An 18,905-nucleotide genomic window follows, 5' to 3' on the forward strand; every position below is an offset into this window, starting at 1 on the left:
TATTGCTTAAACACACAGTGTTTGTGCAGAGCCCGTTCGCACTTTGCTTCGTACAGAAAGCAGTCAGCCTCGAAGACCAGTGAAGGTATTGCAAAAAGAGCATTTATTGAGCTTTATTACATCTTGAAAGGATTAGTTGCACCTGCATATGAAGAGTCTCAATCGGTTCAGATAAACATGCTGAAGGCGCCTTCTTTATTATATTTCTCCGAAGAGTTTAAAAAAAAAAAAAAAAAAAAAATCCTCCAGGTTCGCTGCTGAGGAGCAAGAGCGCCATCTTCTGGTAAATGAGAACATACAGAAGGCTTTCCTTGAACTTTTTAGGAAAGTTATTACAGAATTTCAGTTCTTTGTAGCTGAATTATAGAATTGTTGAAAATAGTTCCTCTTCAGAACTGTATTCCACTCTAAATTACATAAAGTAATTCACTCTAAAAGTTAAAATTAGAAGGATACGAAAGACAAAGGGATGTCTTTTGACAGAGAACATTAACAAGAGTTGTTATAAACTTTACAGTTGAGAGGGGGTGTTTTTGTTTGTTTTTCACACCAGGTTATTTATATTTTCTAAAAATTTCTTTGGGTAAATTATTTATTTAAAAATCTTAACCTTGAACAGGTAGCTCAGTTGGTTAGAGCATCATCTCAATACGCCGAGGTTGATGGTTCGATCTCCGGTCAAGATACATACAAGAAGTAAACAATGAATGCATAAATGAGTGGAACAATAAATCAACCTCTCCCTCTCACTCTCACTCTCTGCTCCTTCCTTTCTTTCTCTCTGTAAAATCAATTAAAAATAAAATAGAAATCTTAATTTTTTGATGCTTAAAACATAATGTTCGCTACTGAGAAACATCAACATTTAGAATTGGACCAAGTATATATAATAATATAACAAAGTATAGTAGCTTTATTAATGCTGACCTATTTCAGTAACTTCTTTGTTCCACTTAAAATGTTACTGACTTATGCAAGGTAAATATATTTTTCTCAACTCCTGACCTGGATATTAACAATATGGTTCAAACATCCATGTGTTAGTTTTTTTTAATCATTACATTGCAAATATTTCATTTACTCTACAAAATGTACTTTGTTCATAACCATACATACCAATTCCAGAGTCACCACTTAACTAATGTTTCACATAAATTCACCATAAAACTAAACTGTAATGGACAGCCAAGCACTTCCCAGATCTCCCTCCAAAGAAGGACTCATTGCCCCATGCTTCAGCTTCCAACCTCTTTAGAGATTCCTCAGTTACACCTACTGACTCTTCCAAACTGCCCCAATTCCCCATGGTCCAGACAGACCCAATGACTGGTGGATAGAGAAATATAAAGGCCAGCCATTGGAGCCTACTTTGAATTACTCTAATGGACCTTCTTAGCTTCAGATCAACTTATAGGGTTGACTTCTGTCAACCTTCAAAGTTTGAATTCAATTTTGGCCCAATCCTGCTTCTTTAGCCTCTGGTCCACAGGTGTAAATCCCAATGGTATTCACTAACGAACATCTTGCGGGCTAAATCCATCTCTGAGGCTCCTTCCACGGGAAATCTAAACAGCAACTCAAGCTGGAGAGCCTCGTTGTGACCATTTTGTTTTGTGCTCTCTATGGAAAAAGACTTACTTTTAACCCTATTAAAATTCTTTATCTCTTATTAAATTGTATCATGTACATAATATATTCTAAGATAACTAAAATACTATAAGATGCATAGTTTTGGCCATTATGTCTATTTTATCACTGAAATATCTTTACATGTGTGTATTGATATATTGAGCTAAATTGGAAAATCTGAATACTCTTTTAGATCAATGTTTTAAACTATAGGATATGGATACTTAAAATATATATTTTAGAGTAATATTTGCCATATTACTCGTAATTTGAGACAATTGATTTATGTGAAATATTTTACCCTTGCAAGTTAATAAAGTGTACTCAGTAACTCCAGTTTAAAAAAACAAGGACCAGAATTTTAAAATGGAAGGAAAATGCCCTCTAGTGGTAAATATTAATAAAGTGTTTTATTTTAAAACATTAAACTCAATACCTTAACAAATAAGTGTCTCTGTGTTAGGTGCTGTGTGAGGCCCAAGATACAATTATGAATAAACTAGAAAAAAAAATAAAAAACCTCTTCTAATGTGCATTCTAGTTAGAGAGACAAACTGTAAAAAACAAAACAATTAAAATAATTGTATATTTAGTGAATAAGATGAAGGGAACAAACAGGATTCTGAAAGAGAAACAGCAAGGGGAAACTTGCTTCATCATCAAATACCACTTCTTTATTTGTAGAAAGATTCAATCGTCTAATTTATCATTTGTGGACAAAACAAGTTTGTCATTGTTGCTGTTGCTTTGTTTTAAACATTGAAGGCCTGTGAGTATATGAAACTAAAATCTCAAATTCTAAAGAGGACTCAGAGCTAAATCAATTATCTAGAGCAGTAATTTTCAGCTTTTTTCATCTCATGGCACACATAAACTATTTACTAAAATTATGCAGCACACCAAAAAATACATTACATATTTTTGCTATTACATTTTTAAGTTGCTAAAATATATATAGGCATAATTTTGATTCATTCGCACTAAACAGCTAATATTGTGTTGGCTATTGTCATTTTTTATTTAACAATGTAAGGGAAAAGAGGTCAGTGCTCCTAACTAAATAGTCAGGTATTGTAAGTTTTAAAAGTTCTTGCAACACACTGGTTGAAAATCATTGGCCTAGAGAGATCCTGGAATACTAATTCATATATACAACATCTAAAATTTTATATAGGAATTTTTCAGGTTTTACAAAATAACAAGAGGTAAGGAGGAACTTATTGTATTGCCAGTAGAAGGGATTCACAAATATATAATAATTTAGAGCCCTCTTCTCACTACAGAACATAACCTTATTAGGGGAAAAAAAAAAACAAAAAAACAAGAATTTACAGACATTCCCCAAATTCTATCAATTATATGAGTTTTAGGCAAAAGAAAAATAAACTTTAAGGTTCTACAAGATGTCACTGCCTTCATTATTGATATCCCCTGGACTTTCAATTTTTGTTACAGGATTAGATCCTTCACAAAAAAAAAAAAAAACAAAAAACTAAACATGGGTCACATACCCAATGTAAAATGCAAAACTATAAAAGTCTTAGAAGATAAAATCTAGATAACTTTGGATTCAGGGTTTTTTTTAGATAAAACACCAAAGAGTGGATCCATCAAAGAAAAAATTGATAAACTGGATTTCATTAAAATAAAAAATTTCTGATCTGTGAAATACAATATTAGGAGAATAAAAATACAAGTCACAGATAGGGTGAACATATTTGCAAAAGACGTAGCTGATAAAAAACTGCTTTCCAAAATACACAAAGAACTCTTGAGTTTCAACAATAAGAAAAGAAACAATCAATCAAAAATAGACCAATACTTAAACAAACACCTCACCAAAGAAGATACACACGAGCATATAGACATACAAAAAGATACTCCACATCATATCATCAGAGAAACACACATGAAGACTACAATGAGATGTCATTATGCACCTATTAAAGTGGTCGAATCCAGACACTGACAACGTCAAATACTAGAAAGGAGGGGGAGCAACAGGAACACTCACCCGTTCATTGCTGATGGAATGCAAAAGAGTGCAGCCACTTTGGAAGAAACTATGGTGGTTTTTTACAAAACTAAACATACTCTTGTCATGTGATTCAGCAGTTGTGCTACTTGCTGTTTACTCAAAGTAACTGAAAATTTATGCCAACCCAAAAGTCTGCATACAGATGTTTATGGTAGCAGTAGGTGAATGGATAAATAAACATTGTACATTTAAACAATGGAATATTATTCAGTGCTAAAAAGAAATGAGCTGTCAAGCCCTGAAAAGACATGGAGGAAACTTAAATGAGTATTAGTGAGAGTATTCAAGATGAAAAACTTCCACACTGTGTGATTCCAAAATCATGACTTTCTAGGAAAGGTAAACCAGAAGACAATAAAAAGATCAGTGGTTGCCAGCTTTTGCCGGGGGCTGGGTGGGTATGATGAATAGATGGAGCACACAGGGTTTTTAGGGTAGTGAAACTATTCTATATGCTATTACAGTGATGGTCACATGTCCACACCCAGAGAATGTATAACACCAAGAGTGAACCCTAGGTGACAATAATGTGTCACTGTTGGTTCATCAATTATAACAAATGCACCTCTGTGATAGAGGATGTAATAATTAGGGAGGCTATGCATGTTTTGGTGAAGGAGGTATATGGGAAACTTCTCTACCTTTTTCTCAAAATTACTGTGAACCTAAAACTATGCCATAAAATGAAGTATTTTTACGAAGCTAGTTTAAAGCACACACTGATTTAGGATGTCTTTAAGGAAGATTTGGGTTGCTACCATTTTGGAACTCCATCAGCAAGGTTAAGTTAATAGTACCTAATTGTATGCTTTCTCTTCACTAATAAAATCTCAGTGCCCAGCCCAGTGCCTGACCCAGGATCAAGTGCTGTTAATAAATAATAAATGACTGATGAATCAATGATAATAAATAGGGAAAGAGTTCATTATCACACCACAAGAGTACTTGGTTTTCTTTATTTTCGGAACATATTTGTCCATGATGTGCTGTGTCTGTGCATGTTTCTTAATAAGTGTTGCTTTCTTCCCATCTGCTCTGAATAGAGCACCAATATTTTTAGTGACTCACAAAGAATGCTAGGCCACTCTTAATTTTCTAGCTTATAAAGCATTCAAGGGAGCACCTAATTCTACTATTATGCCAGGTAAATAAATAATTCACAGTACATGTATTATAGGTGAAAATAAAAGAAGGCCTAAAGTATAGGTCCAGGCACATGAGTAATAGAAATATTTTTGGATGTTTTGTTCCTTAAATCATTCTTCCCCTCAGAATTTAGGTAATCATGTTTAGAAACTAAATATTCTAACAGGACTCTGACTCACAGAGCTGAGGGCAGAGAGTTTGTCAGTAATCATGGAGAAAATTATTCTAAGTACACACCCACTAAAATGTCATGCCCATCACTCAATATTTTTCTTTGTTTTTGCAGAGAAAAAAGGAGTGGTCCTAAGTTTTTTCAAAGAAATTATGTGTAACTTATTATAAATAGAAAGTAAGTGACAGCTTAAACGAGCTTATGGAAAATCTAACTCTACTAAAATAAGTGTCAATTTAAAAACAATGGTTTTTTACAAGTTTGAAAACCCAAGAACATTAGCATTTCCAAACTATGGGTCAGAAATCTAAAGAATAAATTGGTAAAGATCAAGAAAATAAAATTTTAACACATTTCCTGACAACCACTTGTTAAGAAATTGGGGTTTCTTAAATTTACTCTTACATGAAATAAATACAAGCTTGAGTTTATTATTGTCTTTTCCTTTCATGGCAAAAATTAGGAAGGACAACTTAACATTGAGAATGTTGCCCTCCGTAACTTAACTTTTCTACGATCTTCTTCTTTACTTGTCACTCTATTCTGTAAATTTTTATCTGTTATTGCACTAGAGCACGTTTCTCAAAGTGTTTTCTTTGTACTCCTTGGGAATCCTGAACCCAAGTTGCGAAGTCCATCAGATCAGAAGTGTGGTTATTTAAGGTTATTTGAGCAAAAGTCTTTTTGAATTGGACAATGCCAAACCGGAAGTGGTTAGGAGCACTCCCCACAACAGGCATCAGGGGAAAGACAGAGAGAGCTATAGCAGAGTCAAAGAAAAGAAATTATTTGAGTGACTACAGCAGAAGCCTAGTTGGCTGTTCGTGGCTGTTTGTCCCTAGCATTTTGATTTCATAGCCTTGAGGTATTTACACACTTAAGATTTCAGTTGGCTTATGTAGACCACCATGACATTAGGGAGACATCAGTTTAATGGCCTCTTGATTTAAATAACTGAACAACTCCCCTATTTTGCTCATGTTCTCATACATGAGAGATTGACCAAAAATTTGTTATTAGTATCACTTTCTGTCACATTCAAAGTTAAGTTGCTCTTGTCTCATTGTGCAACTCATAGCTTATGGTGTCAGATCCGTAGAAGGATTATTTTTGCTCCTCATCTTGTTTTTCTTTCTCCAGGCATCTGATGTGCAGCTGATGGCTGTGAATAGGTATTTAAGGCCTTTGAAGGAACACAGAGCATCAGGGAGACTATTAGGAGGACAATACTTAAAGCCTGAAGTATACTCTCTAGCCAGGGTCCTCTTGAACAAAGCCAGTTGGTATCAAATAAATCAAAGAATGTAACTAAAGGGGCATTAACCTGTTATAGCCAAGTGGCTTGTTTGTTAATTTCTTATATTTGCTACAACACCAGAGGTGTTGATCCAGGTGCAGCAAAAGTTATTTGCTATGGCAGAGACTCTTCCTTGTTCAACTGGTAAGTGATCTAAAGTGCTTCTATTGTATAAAACCACCTTAGCAAGCAAGTCTAGGACTTATTTTGTTAGTGGTCTGATCCACTTCTAATAATGTTTTTTTTTTATACTTTTAGTTGTATACATTTTGATTGCATCTTAAGTTAACAACAATTTTGTAATAGAATTTATCATAGAGATAATAGAAAAAATATCTGTTAGAACTAGTTTAGCCTCACAATTAATATCATGAAAGTTTTTAGGATTATTGTCAAGTTGGAGAGGCATCTATCAAGTTTTTTTTTTTTTTTTTTTTCCCATAGAAGCCATGCTATTACAGGGCATATCAGGGTTTCTTAAATATTCAATTTCTTTATTATAGCAGTATGTTCTGGGTTTTATGTTATTTATACATAAGTATTTTCAAAGTGTTAATATGATTGATTTATCTCAAATAACTTGATCATCATATAATCAAAAGTTTATTCATTACTTTCACTCAAAATTTATCTCTTCCTCTTACAGCTTGAATATTGATCTAAAATTTTTTGTTACACTTCATTTCTGGATATCAGAATGATTTCTACTGATGTTATTGTGCATCTCCATCATTCTGTTTTATATTTCATTTTTTATCTGAATTTTCTCAGTTTTTTAATAAATAAATTGTGAAGTGACAAAAAAATGTACCCTTCAAATACGCCCATGTCAGGAATCTGTAATTTCTCTCGTTTTATTAAACATTCCAAATTAAACTTTTAAATACATTTTCACATTTTTCTTATATTCTGGTTTCACTTTTAAATCTTCAAAAATACATTTACAACTTTATAATAAGGAGCAGATTTTCTCTTTAGAGAAAAATCCAAGTTGTCGAATGTGTTTAAGATAAACCAAAGACAAAACTTGTAATTATAGCAGAATGCCAAAGCAGGTTTTCTGGTATCCTACCAGTAGCTTTTTTCTTTAAGGACACCAAAGTTAGGAATTTATGCCGCATATTCTGTGCAGTCAGTGCTGTTTCATGGAATGCTTGCAGTTCTTAAAAGTATTATTGTCCTATAACAGTCTATGAATATTATTCAAAGGTAAGTTACAATCATAATGATTTTTATCGAATCATTTTTTAAAAATTACTCAAAAGAGTTTTCATTTTAATAGTAGCATAGGTAATTGTCAATAATTGGTATTTATTATATAATGTAAAATTTACAGCTATGAGTTATAATTAGTTTCTGGTTTAAGTATTTGGACCATTGTTTGTTTCATATATACTTTATCATAATTTCAATTAATCTTAGAGTATTTTAAGTTAGTTATATACATATTTTCCTTTTGATATTTTCCAAATGACCATGAAAATTGTCTTATATTCAGCAATTCAATATTTCATATGAAATTTCCATTTTTTTGTAGAACATCACTTTTCATCTTGACCACTGAAAGCAAACATATTTTGCCTAAAAATGTAAACCTAAACTTCTTTTCAGTATTTCAAAATAAAGTCTGTTTGTTGAGAATAATTTACACAAAACAAAATAAGTAACCTTTGGTTCTGGGTAAAACTAATTAGAATCTTTTAAATGTTATTTTAAATATCACATAAAAAGTGACATCTTAGTAAATTCTGTATTCTATTTGATTCCTTAAAAGTATTAATGTGATAATAATCATGAAAAATCAGCTCTCCTTTATTAAATATTTTGAATAGTTATTGCTCTGCACAACAATCTGTAAAAAAGATTATGTTTGTCAAAGTCAAAGTATGAAGTTGCAACTCACTTTTGTGATTGTACTCATTCAGAGCATTTTTAAAATTATTAACTTTACTTCCTACTTTTTTATTTCTTGTTGTATACATCTCCTAATTCTCATAATATCTTTATCTCATCATTTTTCTTACCTATATTTTTATATTGGCCAGAATTTTCAGGAAAAATACACACACACACGTTCACAACACAATAAGAAGTAAATACTCATAACATTTAACAATTATGAACTTCTTTTCTGCAACTAGTCACATAGTTGTAGCTGATATTTATAACTACCTTCTTTCACTACCCTCAGCAAACAGATAAGCTGGTTATGGTTGTTTGCCTGGAGAACTGACCCAAATCTTTGTTCCTGAAGGTTCTGGGACATTAGTAGTCCTTCATCAATTGGATAGTTGTAGCTGTCCATTGACTTTAATGACAGGACATGTTAGAACTTAGAAACAGCTAGGAGATCTCCTATCTTTCGGATATGCTCCTCCTTATTTCCATTGTGGAGTAACAGTTCAATTGCCCCTTGGTTATCAGGTTCAATAACCTCAGTAAGTACACAAGCTCTCTTTTATGCCTGTAGATTCAGAAGCAGTAAGAGCTCAAAACGGCTGTAAGGTAATCTTAACTTCCATTTCAATGGAATCATTAGCGCGAATTCTGGGGAAAATACCCCTCTAGACCCTCAAAGGCTTTTAGAAACAGGAAGAAAAAACTTTGCTAGTGGATCACAAGGTATAATAGTAAACGGTGTCTCTCCCATTTCCAGAATTCTGGCTATTGGAAAAACAGCAACATATATTGATAACGGATTTAGAGCATATATAGCCTTCTGGAAAACATGAACCAAGCTCTAAAAGATATTTCCACCTATCTTGCATTGTAAACTGAGTCTTCAAAGAGCTGTTTAACCATTCTATAAAGTCAGCTGCTTCAGGATGATGGGGACCATGGTAAGACCAACAGATTCCACGAGCATGAGTCCAGTAATGCACTCCATGTGCTGTGAAGAGAGTTCCTTAATCAGAAGCAATGCTGTGTGGTATACTATGACAGTGTCTAAGGCATTCTGTAAGTTCTTGGATGGTAGTTTGGGAAGAAGCATTGTATGCAAGAACGGCAGGTCTGTATTCCAATAGGAACAAAATGCTGCCCTTTCTAGGATGATTAGCAGTCCAATGTAATCAACTTATCACCAGGTAAAAAACTAATGACTCTGGGAAATTGTAGCATATTGGGGACTCAGTATTGATTTCTGTCACTGGCCGACTGGAAAACATGCTATTGAAAAGAATTCGTGGAATCACATTCCAGAGTACACAATATATCTTAGTAATATTATTAAATGTGCTCTTTGGTGACTGCCTATTTAATATTTAGTATTAGTATATGACTCAGGCACATTATAGAAGTTAAAATTTTTGAAAAATATATATTCCTGAAGTGTAAGGTAAACTTTTAGAAAGTATGATTCTATATGTTGAATAATAAACTGAATGATATTTTACGTTCTTTTACATTTAGAAAATCAACATTTTTTCTTATATACCATAAACTCATTCTATATGTTGATTTTTTCATTCTCACTTTCAGCTAACTTTGATTTTAAGTAACATAACCATTTAACATTGGGTAACAGATTTATTTAGTGCCCCTCATAGTTTCTTTCAATTAATAGAAGTGTCAAATAGACCAAAATGCATTATTTATGTCAAATGATCATAACTTGAACAGGAAACCCAAGAACCAGAGTGCAGTGTTTTCCATGTTATTAGAATTGAGAATTTATGGAATCCTGATCACTAAGAAATTATAATTTTCAGAGTGGAGAAAGTGGCTTTAAAGAAAAAATTATGCAGATATTGTAAGAGTTAATATGAAGGAATCACACACACGTATATTAAAGAATATTATGGGGGAAATTTATTAGGGTTTAACTATAACAAAGAGACTTTGAGGCGGCATATGGAAGAACTTGTTGATATATTAAACCTTAAAAACTTCACCGAAGAGGATGGTGGAGCCTCCTCTTTTTTGAAGATCTAAATAAAAATGTAGGCCGGATTTCATCTTTCAGGCTTAAAACCCTTGTACTGTCAGGAACCCATACAGACGACCTTTCTGTTCTATGATTCCATTATTTGAACCGTTTGTGAAATCCTAGCCCTTCACTTGCTTTCTGGCGCTTGTCTCCTGTTAAGTCCCATAGGTATATTTTCCTCCCAGGCACCAGCCCACTTAAAGCAAAGCAGTCATGGGAGTTGCCAACTCATCAAAAGCAGGGTCTAGTCCAGCATTAACCTAATTATATGCTGCAACCACTTTTCTTATGCATCTGGGAGTAACTCGCTGGCTTTCAGCCAGCATCTCTGGGATTTGATTTTCAAGTGACATAGCCAGTTACTTTAAAATGTTTACTTCCTGAAGGCTGGAGATGGAATGTCATCATCACAAAGGAGCAAATTCATAATTAGCTAGAAAGCCTCTGCTCATGTTAGCCAGAATGGCTTTGCCAAAGGCCAGAGGACCCTGACCTCTGGTTTCTCTGAACTCATATTTTCACAATAATGATATGGTATCTTGTTCATTACAACTCACTCTGAGATGAGCAAGTCATTCTGTGCTTTGCTTTTTCTTCACAGTACATTGGTAAGCATTTTTTTAGGGAAAATTTTATATAAATCTTTGAAATTTCTGGCAAAAAAATTAGGCAGACATCTGGAAAAAGGCAGCATCACCCATCTCCATCCAAAATGTATTTTTGCTTCAAAAGCAATGCTTTTTTCAAAAGACAATATACAAATTCCTTAGCCATGAGCCCTTCGGGAGCAAAAGTGCCTGAATAGTCAGTCTATGGGTTATCTTCTGTATCTTAGAAAAAAGAACTCTATGTTTCTCTTCCATTCCTGTATTTCAGAGAGCTATAGTGTGGTGTAGAGCTCACATGTATTAAATCAATAGCATTTACAGTTGGCAGAAAATATAATCTGCACCCAGTAAGTAGAAACATAAATACAACCTCACAAGGAAGTTAGTCAATAAGAGCATTTCTTCTCCATCTGTTGCTGCTGAGTTTGGCTGGTTTCCCCCTTGTGGTGGTTTGTAGTGTCTGCCCTCTGATATGTTCTCCTTGCTAGAGGCTTTATGGGATGGTTTCCTGAGCTGTTATAAGACCCTTTTCCACACTCAGTGAGTGGCTGCCTTGATTGATCTTAACAGCACCTTTGAAAATTCTGGTGGAAATCTTTTCTTAGTTGAGGTTTTTAGATATTGCCTATATAACTAAATAAGAAGTTCCATATTTCAAAGTAATGTGTTTGGAAGGGTGCCCAGAGTAAAGAAAACATTAATAGGCATAAAAAGCTAGCATATGGATACTATAAGAAGTATGATGGAAAATATCCAAATAAAGTAGTGGAACCTTCCAATCAAAGAGTGTGAGGGGCAGTAAGGAAAATATGTTCTCTCTTATGTTTCTGCCAAAATGTAAGGACAATACAACCTATATAGTAAATTCAGCAGATGCTGGAAACTGCAAAAAAGAACACTAGTTGCAGCCAACTTAGTTTAAAATAACATACCACTTATGTCTGAATTTGGTTGCAATTATATTATTTGATCTATTTTATTATGTTATTTTATCTGTTTTAGGCTTATTAAGATAATCTTAAATTAATATAGTTAGATTGTACTAAACTGTCCTCATAGAAATAGTATCATTTTTTAGAAAGGACAATATAAAAAAAGATCTATAATACGTATTGAACACAATCACTTGGTAATTGTCTTTAAGCTCCTATTATGCATCTAGGCATATGTGAGGTAAGTGTGGAATCGGCATAATTGTTTTTTTTAAAGTGTTTTAAAGTTAGTTTTAAAAAACGGTAGTGAGCTATACATTTTCTTTGTCTACTCTAAAGCAGTTTTTTAAGGTTTTTGATAATAAATATTTTTCTCCCAAATTCTAAGGAACACTTTTTTTTTCAGTTCTGCTTAATTAATTATTTTTATTTGGCACACATAGCTTTTATGCAAGGGTTGGCATGTGTTATAAGATTTAAAGATTTTTTTGATGGTAAGAAATAACATACTAACACTAGATAGACAAAAGGCAGAACTTTTTGTTACTTAGAGCTCCGAACTAGAGAAGGCTGCTGGGGAGGGCCACACAGGGTTTTCGCACCCAGGGACATGGTAACAGAAGGCTGGGCTGATGTGCAGTGGCCTAGAGTGTGAGTGCCCTAGCAGGAAAGTTGCTGGGTGTGTACTTGATTAGCTGCTCAAGAAAAAAAACAGATTGACCTCTGCTGAGGACCTCAAAACTGAGTCGACACAGCATATTTTTTTAAAAACTATATGATACAGATTTAAACTATGAAAATATTCTTTATAATTCACTCATACTTTCAATAAATATTTAATGAACACACATTATGTGTTGACTCCAGGATGAACATTGAGAAAATAAGGATGAACAAGAGGGTTCAAGTTTAATGGGAGACGAAAGAAATGATGACAATTTAGTTATAAATCTAAGCAAGTTATATAACATAAGTTGCTATTGAAACACATATGTAGGTGTTATTTCTATAGTCCAGACCACTCAGGGAAAGTTTTCAGATATAGAATTCATCATTAACAAAGATAAAAAGCTAGATAAAATTTAATAAGCAGCAATCTTTAAAAAAAAAAAAAACCTAGTATAAGTATACTGTATAAATAAATCAAAAAATCCCAGAAAGATAAAGAGACTTGGTTTATGTCACAGATGGTATAGGAAACAGCCTAGAATACCTTCCATACCTAATATTCACCTATCTTTTCCCTTGTATGGTCAATATCAACTTAGTTTAATTGAAAATTCCACATATTTGACTGTCTGAACATGATATGCAAGCATTATAGCAATCCTGCCAGAGAGACCTATAAAAAAGAATAGATTTAGATTTTTTTTTTAATAAACGCATTTTAAAATGGAATTCTTTTTTCTGCATCATTAAAGTCTCCCCTCCCACAGTCATCACGTCTAAGTCAGAGTCTCCCAAAGAGCCAGACCGGCTGTGGAAGCTCTTTATTGAATGTCTGAGCTTTGAAGCAATGGATGAGAGTCTGAGGAGAGATTTTGAGCAATGGGGGATGCTCACAGACTGACTGGTGATGAGAAGTCCAAACACAGCCCTGCAGAGGCCCTGGGTTTGTCACGTCCGCCACTGTGGAGGAGGTGGATGCAGCAAGGAGTGCAAGGCCACATGAGGTGGGTGGAAGAGTTGTGGAACCACAGAGGGCTGTCTTAACAGAAGATTCTCATCGTCCTGGTGCCCATTACATGATGAAAAAGATTTTTGTTGGTGGTATCAAAGGAGACACTGAGTAACATCACTTAAGAGATTATTTTGAACAGTATGAGAAAACTGAAGTGATTGAAATCAGGACTGACTGAGCCAGTGGCTAGCAGAAAGGTTTGCTTTTGTAACCTTTGATGACCATGACTTTATAAACAAGATTGCCATTCAGAAATGTCATATTATGAATGGCCACAACTGTGAAGTAAGGGAAGTGTTATCTAAGCAAGAAGTGGCTAGTGTTTCATCCAGCCAAAGAGGTCAAAGTGGTTCTGGAAACTTTGGAGGTGGTCGTGGAGGTGGTTTTGGTGGGAATGACAACTTTGGTCATGGAGGAAAGTTTCATGGTCAAGGTGGCTTTGGTGACGGTGGTGATAGGGATGGCTATAATGGATTTGGTAATGATGGAAGTAGTTTTGGAGGTGGCAGAAGCTCCAATGATTTGGGCAATTACAACAACCTTCAAATTTTAGACCCATGAAATGAGAAAACTTTGGAAGCAAAAGTTAAGACCCTTACGGTGATAGAAGCCAATTATTTGCCAAACCATAAACCCAAGGTGACTATGTTGGTTCCATCAGCAGCAGTAGCTAAGGCAGTGTTAGGAGATTTTAATTACTTCCAGGAAATAAAGCTTAGCAGTAGAGGGAGACCAGAGAAGTGGCATGGAAGCCACATACAGGTTACAACAGATTTCTAGACTCAGCCAAGCACACCAGTGGCAGGGCCTAACTGCTACAAAGAAGGTGTTTTAGACAATACTCATGTCAATGAGCAAAAAGCTCGAAGACTGTATTTCTGACTAATTGCATCACAGGTTATTTTAGTTTCTATTCTGTGGAAAGTATAAAGCATTTCAACAAAGGGTTTTGAGGTAGTTTTTTTTTTTTTCACTCATGCTGTGGATTGCTAAAAGTAACAGTCTGAGCATGATGCTGAATAAGTATGTCTTTTTAAAATAATAATAATAATTATGGTGATGATGATGATGAAAAAGAATGAAATTCTTTTCTATTGGGCAAGTGAATATCTGGACCCTCTCCTGGTCTAGGAACCTTAGGCCTGAACTTTATGGTGACTATAACTGGGGTTGAACTTTGTATAATATGAGAACATAAAGCAAAGAGTAAAATGCAGTTGGAGTCTCATGCAAAGACATAAACGAGCCCTCAAAATGTTCAATGCTAAACCCAAAGGAAAAGGCAAGGAGCAAATTCAAGGATCAGTGACACATGCGAGAAGTGAGCTGAATCTTGGAATCCAGCCTGGAAATACAACCTAAACAAGGGCTGTGGAGGAAAGTTGTAATGGATGTCTATAGTGACTTAATCTGTGAGTAAGGAGGGAGCCCTTAAAGACACAATGTGCTGATAATGAAATTTTACCTTATAAAACTGAAGCTTTTCAGTTATATTCTTTGATGTTAAAATAGCTCTGTATTAGTGGAAATATATTGGGATAGTCAATTTTTATGTAACAATAAACTATTGCAATATATTATAATTTTTATTCTAATATAGTAAAGGAATTAACTCAATTATACTTATTTAGAGGTCATATGGAATTACACCTTGATTATTTATTAAAAATTATTGATCATTAGAATATAATAAAATTTATTAGGTGTAACTTTAGAGCTCCATCTATAGGGAGGTTCATAATAGAATTTAGAAAAATTAAATAACCTGCTTATAGTCTCATTGAATATGACAAATCAACATATAGACAAATAAACATATAAAATATTTCAGATGTATGCACCATTTATGTGAAATAGTTGACTTTTGGGGTTATGATTTCTTTGTCTGTCTCTGTAGATATCTGTCTTTGCACCCTAGATCTTTAATATCCATTTCTGAACCAATCACTGAACCTTCAGTAATTCAGGCCTTAAAACAGATTGTGCAACTCAAATTGACTTTGTCATTATTCTCCTCTTCAAATTCTGCCTTATTGCTAAACTATGTCTCTTTACACTTGGCTTATTTAAATCATGATTGAAACAAAGTACAATTATTAAGTTGGGTTGTACATCTCTCAAGGCATACCTACATTGATTTTGCTCTTGAACTGATCCCTCCCATGCCACCTTCACTAGCATTTTCATGTCATTGACTTAAGGAAAGTTGTTCTCAGAATGTCTTATTTTCTGAAGTTAACTAATTACTTTATAGTTTTCTCACTGAGTGTATTTTTGCATTTCCCATATTATCCTTACATAGGTAGTGTACACATAAAGGGATTTTACTTCATTCTCTTATCTGATAACCTATGTCTTCTATCTGTCAAGCTTGGCCTATTACATCTATTGCAATAACTAACACATTTAGGCTTATTTCTACCATTTTTACTTTACATTCTTAATGTCACTTTTTCTGTCTCCCTTTTTCTTATATTTTACTTTTTAGTATACTGATTGTTTTTTACTTTTTAAAATTCTTTTTCCTATGAGGTATGGCAGTGCAAACACAAACATGATGTTGTCCTTTTCTTTGTAAATGAGTTGAGGGCCACGAAAATGTAATTGCATTGCATTATACTTAATTACACTTTGACAGAGTATACTAGATTTACATAACTGTTTTGCTCTTTAAATTATTATGAAGAGCAACTCCTGCCCAAAGTATACAATTTATAATGAACGAAAGACACAAAGTATTTGTTTTTAAAATCACTCACTTTCAACAAAAATTTTATTTCTACTGTGAAAATAAAAACAACTTTGAAACTTTATTACATATATTTAACTTAACAACTTCCTAAGTTATTCAGTATTTCAATCCTCTAATATATAGCACAAGGTGTTTAGAACACTTAAATTCTGATCTTTCCTTTCCTGATGTATGTGCTATTGTTAATAGAATTTTACTTGTGTGTTTTTGTTACATCTACAAGTTTGACTATAGTGTTATTATCTTATATAGACAATACATATTTCAGTTTGCTCACGTATTTTACTTATTTCTTTGTTCATTATTACTTTTTGCATCTCTGGTCATTTTCCCTTTTCCTTAGGTACATATGATGGATATTTCTTTATTGCCAGTCTACTTAATATATATTCATTTTGGCTTTTATTTTCTAGTCATTTGACTCAATATTTTTATTGTTGTTGTTACTGTAGTTTGTTTTGTTTGTTTTGTTTGTCCCTAGAAAGTTTTATAGTTTTCTTATGAGCTTAGTAATGAATTAAATGTATATTTTCATTGATTTGGATCTTGTTTTATTTTCAGAGGGCTCTTCAGATATCCAGACCATAGGCTGCAGGGAAGTGGAGTTTGCAGAGTGTTTTGATTGGGATGACTGGTACAATAAAGGGAGAAGAATTCTGATAGACCAAAGTAACACCTAAGAAAGGTAAGTCCACATAAGATACTGAGAACAAGTCAGACCTAACTGCCTCAAAAAGCATGAGCATTTGGAAGAAAGGTCATCTGTATGTTTTTGTAATATAATAAAAAGTTTGATTCAAGGTCACTGATATTGACACATCAAGACTTACTGTCACTACCACCTGATTGATTAACAATCAAGCTAGTATATTACAATGTTTTTAAACAAATGAAGTTCTGAAACTTTGTTAACATAAGTTTAAAACTAATAAATATCAATATTAGTACATTTAACTTTTAAATATTCTACTTGGAAAGTAAATACAATAGTCACAAGTTACTAAAGAAACAACAGGATTCTAGTCTTCCTAAAATGCATAACCTTCCTAAGCATAAATGTTTAAAAAGTCCTTTCCATCTGTCCTAAAGTTCTTCTTCCAGATCTGGTCATAAACTTTGACCCAGGGATGAGATTTAAATGACATGTCACCATCTGGCATTCTTTCTAGCCTTGCTCCTGGGATGAGATTTCAGGGAAACTTGTAGAACAACATGGAACTCTGAGGCTGCCAGTTTGGGGCTCAGCTCATTATTCAAAATGTTTCTTATAACTTATCTGTACACTTCTTTATATTAATCATGCAGATGAGCATTCTTTCCTCTATCATTCAAACGACTTAAAGGGAAGTATATTGTTTTAATTGCTCTAATCATTCTCTTAGTATCCAGTAAAACAGCATGATATTTTGGAAAGATACATTGAATGAATAAATCAATAAATTAATAACTTGATTCTCTTTTTCTATAACTACTCCTTCTACCCCTTCTCTTAGTTATGTTTCTTGTTGTCTGAGTTTCAAATTAAATGTCAAGTCTTGTCCAATAGTACAGACTCTGGCACTTAATATCAGAAAGATTAGTGTGTGGAATGTGCCATCAGATGTGGCAGTGCAAAACACTATGATATTGTCCTTTTCTTTGCAAATAAGTTGAAGGCCATGTAAATGTAGTTGCATTGCCTTCTATTTAATAATACTTTCCCAGAGTATGCTAGATTTACATAACTATCATTTCTCTTTAAATTACTAAAAGAGCAACTCCTGCCCAAAGTATACAATTTATAATGAAACAGAGACATCAAAACAATTAGTTTCTAAAATCACTCACTTTCAACAAAAACATTATTTCTACTGTGAAAATAGAAGCAATAACAACAAAAACACTGTTGGGTTTTGGGAGTTTTTGGTGAAAACCACTTAATTCAGTGGTGTCAGAAGAACACTCTATAAACTTGCTACTACCTGTCTGAATGTAAGTCTCATTGACCAAAGAAGTAGAAAGGAAGAGAGAGAGAGAGAGAGAGAGAGAGAGAGAGAGACGCTAATTTAGCTGAGATTAAGAAAACATCTATCATATTTGATTTCAAGTCAAGTCAAATATTTTAAAATATTTGTAATTTTATTTTACTTATTTGGAGCAATGTATATTGCTTTAGTTAAATAACAGTAGACTTTTAAAAACATGAAAGAAAAGTCTAATCTCTATCATCTCCATGTGAGTTACTCTTATCACATATAAATATAAGATTTCCTGTGCATCTGTTTCATAATCCTCCTCCTCAGGATGACTAGCTAAAAATTTAAATGTCATCACGACTCTAAACCAGCTGCCATGCTCAAAGAACTCTTCCTGGAAAGAGTTCAGTAGCACTCTTGAAGACTGCCATACTTGGAAATAAGATTGGAGGCACCAAGCAATGTTCTTTTCTACCAATTGAGCTGTCATGTATCCTAAAATTTAACACTAATCTAAAAAAGACCTTCCTCTTGGTTTGCACTTGTGATGTAAACATTTACATAAAACCAAGATTTGAGGTAAATCAAAGGTTGCTACAATGTGAATTATCTCAATGGATTAAGGTTGTTCTGCATTTACAATAGATATGCCTTTTTTTAATTTATATTTGAGCCATCTATACTGTTCTTATAAAATAGACAACTAAGGTTTCACAGTTTTCATTCCAATGGAATGCTATATATTCAATTATTTTAAAATTCTTTTT

The 18,905-nt window shown here is 33.5% G+C and overlaps 1 pseudogene; it reads left to right on the forward strand.

Annotated features, from left to right (window-relative positions):
- Positions 1 to 13,326: 13,326 nt before the first annotated feature.
- On the forward strand, positions 13,327 to 14,126 carry LOC150001643 (heterogeneous nuclear ribonucleoprotein A1 pseudogene; annotated as a pseudogene).
- Positions 14,127 to 18,905: the final 4,779 nt, after the last annotated feature.

This window comes from Furipterus horrens, unplaced genomic scaffold (assembly GCF_987537825.1).
Source record: "Furipterus horrens unplaced genomic scaffold, mFurHor1.1.pri manual_scaffold_9, whole genome shotgun sequence".
Lineage (NCBI taxonomy): Eukaryota > Metazoa > Chordata > Mammalia > Chiroptera > Furipteridae > Furipterus > Furipterus horrens.